The sequence below is a fragment of the Callorhinchus milii genome, unplaced genomic scaffold (genome assembly GCF_018977255.1).
Source record: "Callorhinchus milii isolate IMCB2004 unplaced genomic scaffold, IMCB_Cmil_1.0 Scaffold14, whole genome shotgun sequence".
In the NCBI taxonomy this organism is placed as follows: Eukaryota; Metazoa; Chordata; class Chondrichthyes; order Chimaeriformes; family Callorhinchidae; genus Callorhinchus; species Callorhinchus milii.
Genome location: NW_024704755.1, coordinates 3,875,584 through 3,883,560, shown reverse-complemented (window position 1 = coordinate 3,883,560; position 7,977 = coordinate 3,875,584).

Here is a 7,977-nt window from a genome sequence, read left to right as displayed (position 1 = left end):
TAAAATCTTCACTTTGTACTTGCATAAAAGTCAGTAAACATGCCCACATGGCAATGGCAGGAACAACAAAGTTACTCATTTACCCTCTTATAGTTTTAGTTTGATCTGGTTAAACAAAATGACCGAGTTAATGCGAGTCACTGAGGACACAGCAATCAAAATGGCTGTACAGAATTTTCTTTTTTCCAATTGCTTATGTACAGCAGTGATTAACCAGCAAAGAATGCATTTGTTTTTACTTTATAATCCTGAACTTGTAACCCTGGATGGCCCTGTAGTATGCTTCACTGATGTAAATCCACATTTAGGAATGAATCTATTCATTCTTTGAAAATATTTTTGAGACAGACAGTGAAGAAGGCAAAATCACAATAATATTCCTTGCATTTGATTTTTGAGTCTAGAGTCTACATAACTAGAATGTCGAGATACCCTGGCACTTTATTACCTTACGTGCCTAGGTGAATATTAATTTTAACTTGAAATGGTTTAGGTTTTACACAGCTCGAATGGGATTAAGCAAGTATAAATGGGTGACTTTTGCTTGTAATTGGAAATTATCAAAAGTACATTTGTCAAACCAAGAAGCACTCGTATGCAATGTAATAACCAGTCTTCTAAACACAGTCTCTTCTTGGGCCTATTGAATACACGATTTTACATTTATATAGCGCCTTTCATATCAGGAGATTGTCCCAAGGGACTGGACAGTCTAAGCTTTCCATTTAAGGGGCTGGGGGGGATGGGAGATGACTAAAGGCGTGGTCAAAGAGGAAGGTCTTGAGGTGGATCTTGAAGGTGAGGGAAGAGGTGAATCGAAGGGACTCTGAAATCAAGTTCCAAAGGGTGGGGGAATATCATTTACACTGCAATTTTAATTCACTGAAACTCTAGGGGCCTCATTATATTTGGTAAGTGTTAATTTACATAGAGCATGTCAACATTGAAACACGTTTGCCTCAATCTGCAGAATGTTTTTAATTAGCCCAATACTAATCCTCTATGCTACAGTATTAAATAAAATGAACACATTCCTAAAACCATCCGTAATAATAATGTTGAATACTGTGCATTCTGTACGTATCCTATTCAGGCAAATTTTTGATTCTTTCTATTGGAGTCACTGTGACACTGATCTTTTGAAGTTTCAGTTCTTCAGTTAAGATTGTGCCTGAGTATCCCTTGAATTAATTGGTCTGTTTTTATCTGGGAAGAAACTGAAGCTATGCTCCTGTCATAGATATATTAACCGTGATTTTGTTTTAACTGCAAGCTGTACTATTTATTGAGCAACAAGCAGTTTAGTAAATTTATTGGAGAAAGTAATAACAAGCAGCAGTGCACTTTGATTCATTCATCCTGAAAATCGATCTTTTGTGTCTTCAGACACTTAAGATTGCTTTTACGATGTGTTCCTTTTTTGAAGAGAAGAAATTGACTCCTTGGAGCAAACTTTAAATTTATGTCCTGTAAGTACTCTTCCATTATGCAACAATACTGTGTAACACAAGTTTTCGGTGCCACATAAACTGAACAATAGTGTTTTGGAAAGTCTCAGGTGCCACATTGATACACAACCTTTACTGTGCTTTTGAAAGAATTTGTTACATCAAAGGGGGAATCGCCTTGTAGATCCTAACATTTGTATGTAATGCTAATGGTACTTTATGGCAAGTTATGTTTGGCTCCCCTTCTCTCTCTTTTTGGTGCTGGGAGTCACAAGAAGAACTTGCGTTCTGCTACTTGATTGATTCCACAACCTTTTCTGTCCAATGTTTTTTGCTAGATGATTTTTGGGAGCATCATTGTCTTACTCTGTGTGAGCCTGACAAGTCTGACCAGCTTACAACTTGTATTACAGCCTTTTTTATTGTGTCAAACCCACATGCCATTGCTCCAGCTATGTACGGTATTTGCTATTAGTATGGATTTCATAGAAGCAGAACTGGTGATACAGGAAGTTAGTACTTGTGGTCTAGTGTTTTACCAGTTACACAATGCATGCATCTATATTCGCCAATTTTATTTGGAATTTCAGATTCTGAATGAAGGGATAAATATTTTAACTCTTGTTTACACCCATGACCAGTATTGAATACACAGGAAGCAGTATTGGGAATTTCCCTCCAGTGTTATCTTTTGAGCTACTATCGATCGGATTCTTGAGCTTTTTGCCAATTATGTGCAACATGAAGGCTGTGTTGCTGAATTTAAGTAGTGATTATACAGAGTCACAATTGGTAATCTGAATTTCATGTGTATAGAAAATATCAATACTGAAATAACGTGCACGCCTCCTAGATGTTTAATAAAGCTGCCAAACTAAAATTATTGTGATTGGTAACGTTTTACCATTACTATGTAAGAGAGACTACTTTTAAGTCATTTACCCCCATCTTTACAATGTGTTCTGTGAAGTGCTTTGGGACGTCTTCCCGACGTGAAAAGCGCTATATCAAATGCAAGGATTATTATTATTATTATCTACTAAAAATGTAACTCAGTAGATGTAATTTTCCATAAAATGCCTTTATTAGCTTGTCAATGAGCAGAGTTCTGTGCTGTGGTTGAATCCAAGCATCACCTAGCCTCCTGTGATCATTACCAAATCATTAAGGATGTTGTTCATTTTGCTAAAGGCATCTGTAATTTGATGTTTAGTCCTACTTTGATAGATTACTGAAGTGTTTTATTTCAATTTTACATGTTGCTCTCGACAGCCCTTTGCTATCAGCTTTCCTGCTTGAACTGCAACCCTGTCGTGCATTTAAGAAATGCAGCATTATAAGAATCCTGCACATTACAGCACAAAAGCTCCGTAAAACTAAGTTGGTTTTAGATCATCCTCTGAGCTACATTCTCCAATCCCAATTTCCCTACTTGTCGCCACACCCTAGTTTCATATTATTTCTCTTCAGACATTTATCTAATAAATTGTAAAGCAACAATTTGTAATATTTCATAACCAGTTTCAAATTTATCATGTGTTTTGCAGGTTATAATTTTGCAGCTTTATTGAACTATTCTAACATTAAACTTATGAAGACTGACTTATAGCACTGTTATTTAAAGAACTCGTTTTTTAAATTGACATTCTGGATTAGTCTTTCTCTAATGGGCACTTAAAATATTAATATCAAAATCACTTTTGCAACTCAACTCAACACATCAAACTTGTACCTTGCATATTTAATGAAAATACTTTTTTTTAATGCAAGTGTTTTAATGTAATCTGATAAAGACTGAAATCATAAAGATGTGATATTTTATAGGATTTTTAAAAATCACAATTTAATATGACCTAAGACTGTATGTTGACTTGACAAACTGAAGAACAAAAACTTATGAGAGCTAGTTTGCGATGCTAGTTGATTGAAAGCTACAGAGATGCCTTGAGAAGAAAAAAAATTATAAACTAATTTTCTATTTTTCTGTGTGTTGATGTTAAATCCATAAATCATAGCAGTTTAGTTTCTAATCTCTTCCATTCTTTACTGTTGGAATATCTTTGGCCGATTTGGACATGAGAAATATGCGACCTTGTGATTGTAACAATTCCGTCACAAGGCTGTGAGTCATTTCTCAGTCTTTTAACCACTTTACTTTTTTTTAAAATGCAAAATGCGTTTACATATGCCAATGTTTTAAAACAATTCTCAATATAGTGGTTGTTTTTTTGTTCAAATACCATGCATAATATTGTTTACAGTTGTTTCTTTTGACTCTTTGTGAAAATGACTTTTGGACTTTCTTGAAACTGAATCAGCAGAATTTTCCAGTTACCTAGGAAAGGTTAGAATATCAGTACGGCATTGGGGGAAATGGGGCAATAAGTCCATATCTACTTGTGCTCGATTCGAAACTGGTAACTATAAAAGTTAATTGAATTATATGTCCAATGTTTGTAACCATACAAGGATCCAAGCCTGGAGAAGGACTTGAAACATGCAAGTCTACCAAAAACTTTTTCAATACCTTTCAGATTTTAACAGTGGCTAATCTGTGTGGTTTTCTTTTACTGTGTTTGTAAGGGAAGAACGTCTATATGGAAAGGAAGTTTTGTTGTCCAATATAACTCAATTACACAGAAAATAATTTTTGGATGAGATTACTGTATTTATTGTTCCATGTACATTGCGACTTTTTAGGGAAAAATGATCAAAAAATGCTTTATACTTGGTTGCTAGCATTTATTTCTAGGGTGGCTTGATTGTATTCCTCAAACAGCTTATAACTGTAGTCATGCTGATATGCAATGTATCCTAGAATTATAGATTCATAGAAATGGCAGCATAAAGGAGACCATTCGGCGCATTGTGCCAAAGTTGATGTTGGGCGTCACCAATGTTATGTTTGTGATCATGGCCAATGTTACCCAAATTTACATCATTAATGGATTTCTGAGAAACATGCTCAACATTAGTTAGAGTTGCTTAGTGTAGGATGACCTGAATCAGTATTGAATACAATGGACTCCTGCATTTTCTTGTCCTGTACTTAGAGATTCTAGAATTCCTAAAATAAATAATAATTATAATAATTATAATTCCTAAAATGCTACCAAACTGCTGATATTCCTATAGCAGAAGTGTTGGATTACTATTCAAATGATGTACTTGTAAGTTAATGACCAAAGATTTTATGGAACTGCTTTTGTTGAGAAAGAAGAATGGAAATTGAAGTTGTCATGGGGAGGGGAAGAAATCCATTTACTTTGTTCCAGGTAAATGAACAAATTCGGGAAGCTTGCCAACACATCTAACCCATTCGGTTCTCCTGTTATGCAACATATTTCTAAATTGGCTGATCACTGTTTAGTCATTTAAAGCAACAACTTTTGTTACTGTGATAGAAGTTATATTATACATACATATGACAAATCCACAATTGAGATTACAATACACAATTACATTTCTATAACGCCTTTCACATCGTGAGGATGTCCCAAGGCGCTGGACAGTCGGATTTGGACCCAAGCTGAGATTTAGGATTGGGGAGGGTGGAGGGAAGGGATGGTAGGAGGGTGGCTGAAGAGGAGGATTTTGAGACCCACCTTGAAGGAGGCAAGGGAAAAAGCGAGGATAGGGAATGTGGGATGGAGTTCCATAGGGTGGGGGCAGAAAGGCTAAAGGCCCGACCGCCGGTGGTGGAGCAGGTCAGAGCCTGCTGAGCAGAGGGAGTGGACAGGTAACCAAATGAGCTTCTGACATCAAAAATCTAGTTGCCCAACCAATATTTTGGTAGTTTGGTTTGTTGGGACGCTGTGAATTTCAATCCCTTGCCAGTGACTATTTTATAATGTGCTAAGTGAACATTAATGTTCTATAATGGAGGGTGCATCGAGGATTGTTTTCCCTCGTGGCCTGCTGAAGATTTCTGTTCAATTGCAGTATTTCAGTCAGATACATTACAATGGCTGTGAAAATTCAAAAATAGTTTAATATTCTTACAATTTTTTAAAACTTCTATTCGGGTCAATAGAATATTAACACATACCAATGGAGGAGCCCAAATTCTAATCTATTCAATATTTAAAACTTGAATGCTGTTGTGTTTATGTATTATACACGTTTTCATTCTTTTCCAGTAATGTTACAAATGAATTGATAGGTCAAGCACAGTTGGATATGTGTATCCAATTGTAACAGTTGTAATGTGGTATTGAAAGACATGGGGACCAGATTGACGCAAATACCGACCGGTTGGTATTGATTATATCTGTGATGATATGATTTAGTTGTTTGATCCTTGGTCTGTTCTGTTTAAGCTTATTGCAAATGGGGCAGCAAAGCAGATCAATCGTGTCTTCCAGTACAGCACTAAATTAAATCTCAGTGAATTCCAATTGCTGTTGAGTGACTTCCTATTGGAAAGGGCATGAGTGAGGACAGCGTCATACTCAGCTGTGCTGCTTTCTACATCTGAGTAGCCAACATTCAGAAATGGGTATGTTCCAACAGAGATCACTGGGCAAGACTGGGACCAGGGCTGATTTCTTGCTTTCCCCAGACAAGGAGTGGTGCAAAGGTGAATTCTAGTTTCTCTCAAGGTAACAGCTGAAGGCTAGTACCCATGGAACTGTATTCTAGTGCAACAGGGAAAAGAATCAAAAGCCTACAGAAGGGTGGGGGAAAAAACATTTTCGTATTTTATCAAAAACGTAGGCTGTAATCAGTTAGCCTCATTATGTAATTTTGACTATGATTGCATCAGTGCAAGCACAGTGTCAGCTAATGTTTCGAATTTTTGCTTTCATCGTGCCTTTAAACTTGTCACTTTCATATCTGTTTTCTTACTTTACTGAGTTCTGTTCGGCTATGCTAAATTTGTGCAAAACTTTATATGGAATAAGTAAAATTACAAAAAAAGACAATGTTCCAATATTACAAAATAAGAGAATCACTCCCAACAATTATTTTCTCAAACAATATGTAAAAGCTCATATTGAGGTGAAGTCCACACTAAATATTTGAGGTGAAATTCCTTTCAATGGTTACCAATTGGTGAAATAATCATAATTTTTGTTTGGTTTATACTGACTGGATTTTTATTCACTTGAATAAAGTTAAGTGTGATCTACTTTGTAGTGCGTCATGTTAACAAAAGGGTTGGTTCTAATTGTCTTTATGTATTAGGGTGTATTGAAACTTGAAATAAAAGGTATTTTATCAGAAATATGGGCCTTGATCAGTTGACCTTATTATGTAACTTTCACAGACAACTGAAATAAATTAATGGAAGTAAACTGGTGTTTGTATTTTGTGTTCAAATGCATAATACATTGCAACTTGTATTTCTGCAATCTATTGTTTCTAGGCAATATATGAGTGTTAATGTATACTCAAGAATCGTGATTGTTCTTGTGGGCCAAAGCTGAGACATCAATTCTGGCTGTCAGTGATTTAACTTGTTTCATGAAAGTTATTCACAATCAATACTTTGAAACCAATTTTCTGAAGCAGTAAGCACTGATTGTACCGGGTAACAATGCCACAGAATCATCTACATCTCGTCATTCCTACAGATGCTTCTATTTATTTTTTAAAAAGCATTTTTACACATCCATCAAAATGTTTACTCTGAATCTCTGTGAAGCGCTTTGTGGAGTCCTGTAGCTCAGTGGTTAGAGCACTCGCTTTGCAAGTGAGAGACCTGAGTTCAATTCCAGGCAGAGGGCAAAACCTTGGGCAAGTTTCCTTACTCCACACAGAGCCTAATAATAATCCCTCCAAAAACCAAAAACAATAATAAATTGGTCATTTTCAATTTACGACTGTTTGTGGGACATTGCTGTGTGCAATTGGCTGCCGCGTTCGCCCACAAATATACAGTCAATTCACTTTACAGTGTGTTCTGTGAAGCGCTTTGGGACGTCCTCCTGACATGAAAAGCGCTATCTCAAATGCAAGGATTATTATTATTATTATTATTATTTGAGACGTCTCGAAGACGTGAAAAAACGCTATGTCCAATGCAAGGATTATTATATTATTGTCTTTCAGAACAAGCTAAACAGTATTGAAACTGATGTAAAACACTTCAATATTGTATAAAGTGTACTTGACCGGCAAAGATGAACTGCATTGGGCTTTTCCAATTTCTGTACTTCTGTACCTTCACTCTTTGGATGTTTGGAATACCTATCCTGTTTTGAGAGGATACATACACAACTAACACTTGAAAGTGAGCATACAAATATCAGTTATAATAATCCTTGCATTTGATATAGCGCATTATCACATATTCTAGATGTCTCAAAGTGCTTCACAGAATATACTGTCAAGTGAATTGACTATATTTTGTGCCTTTTGACTCCCTGCGTTTGATTTTGGGTCTCAGTTCTGAAGCGATAATCTCAAAGGTTTGTCTCATATGTTGATAATATGTATCCTCAGGAAGTTGTAGGAGTTTCTGCAGCTGAGATCATTGCCACAGAGAAACAGCTGACAGGAAATAACTTCAGAAGCTATAAGGTCA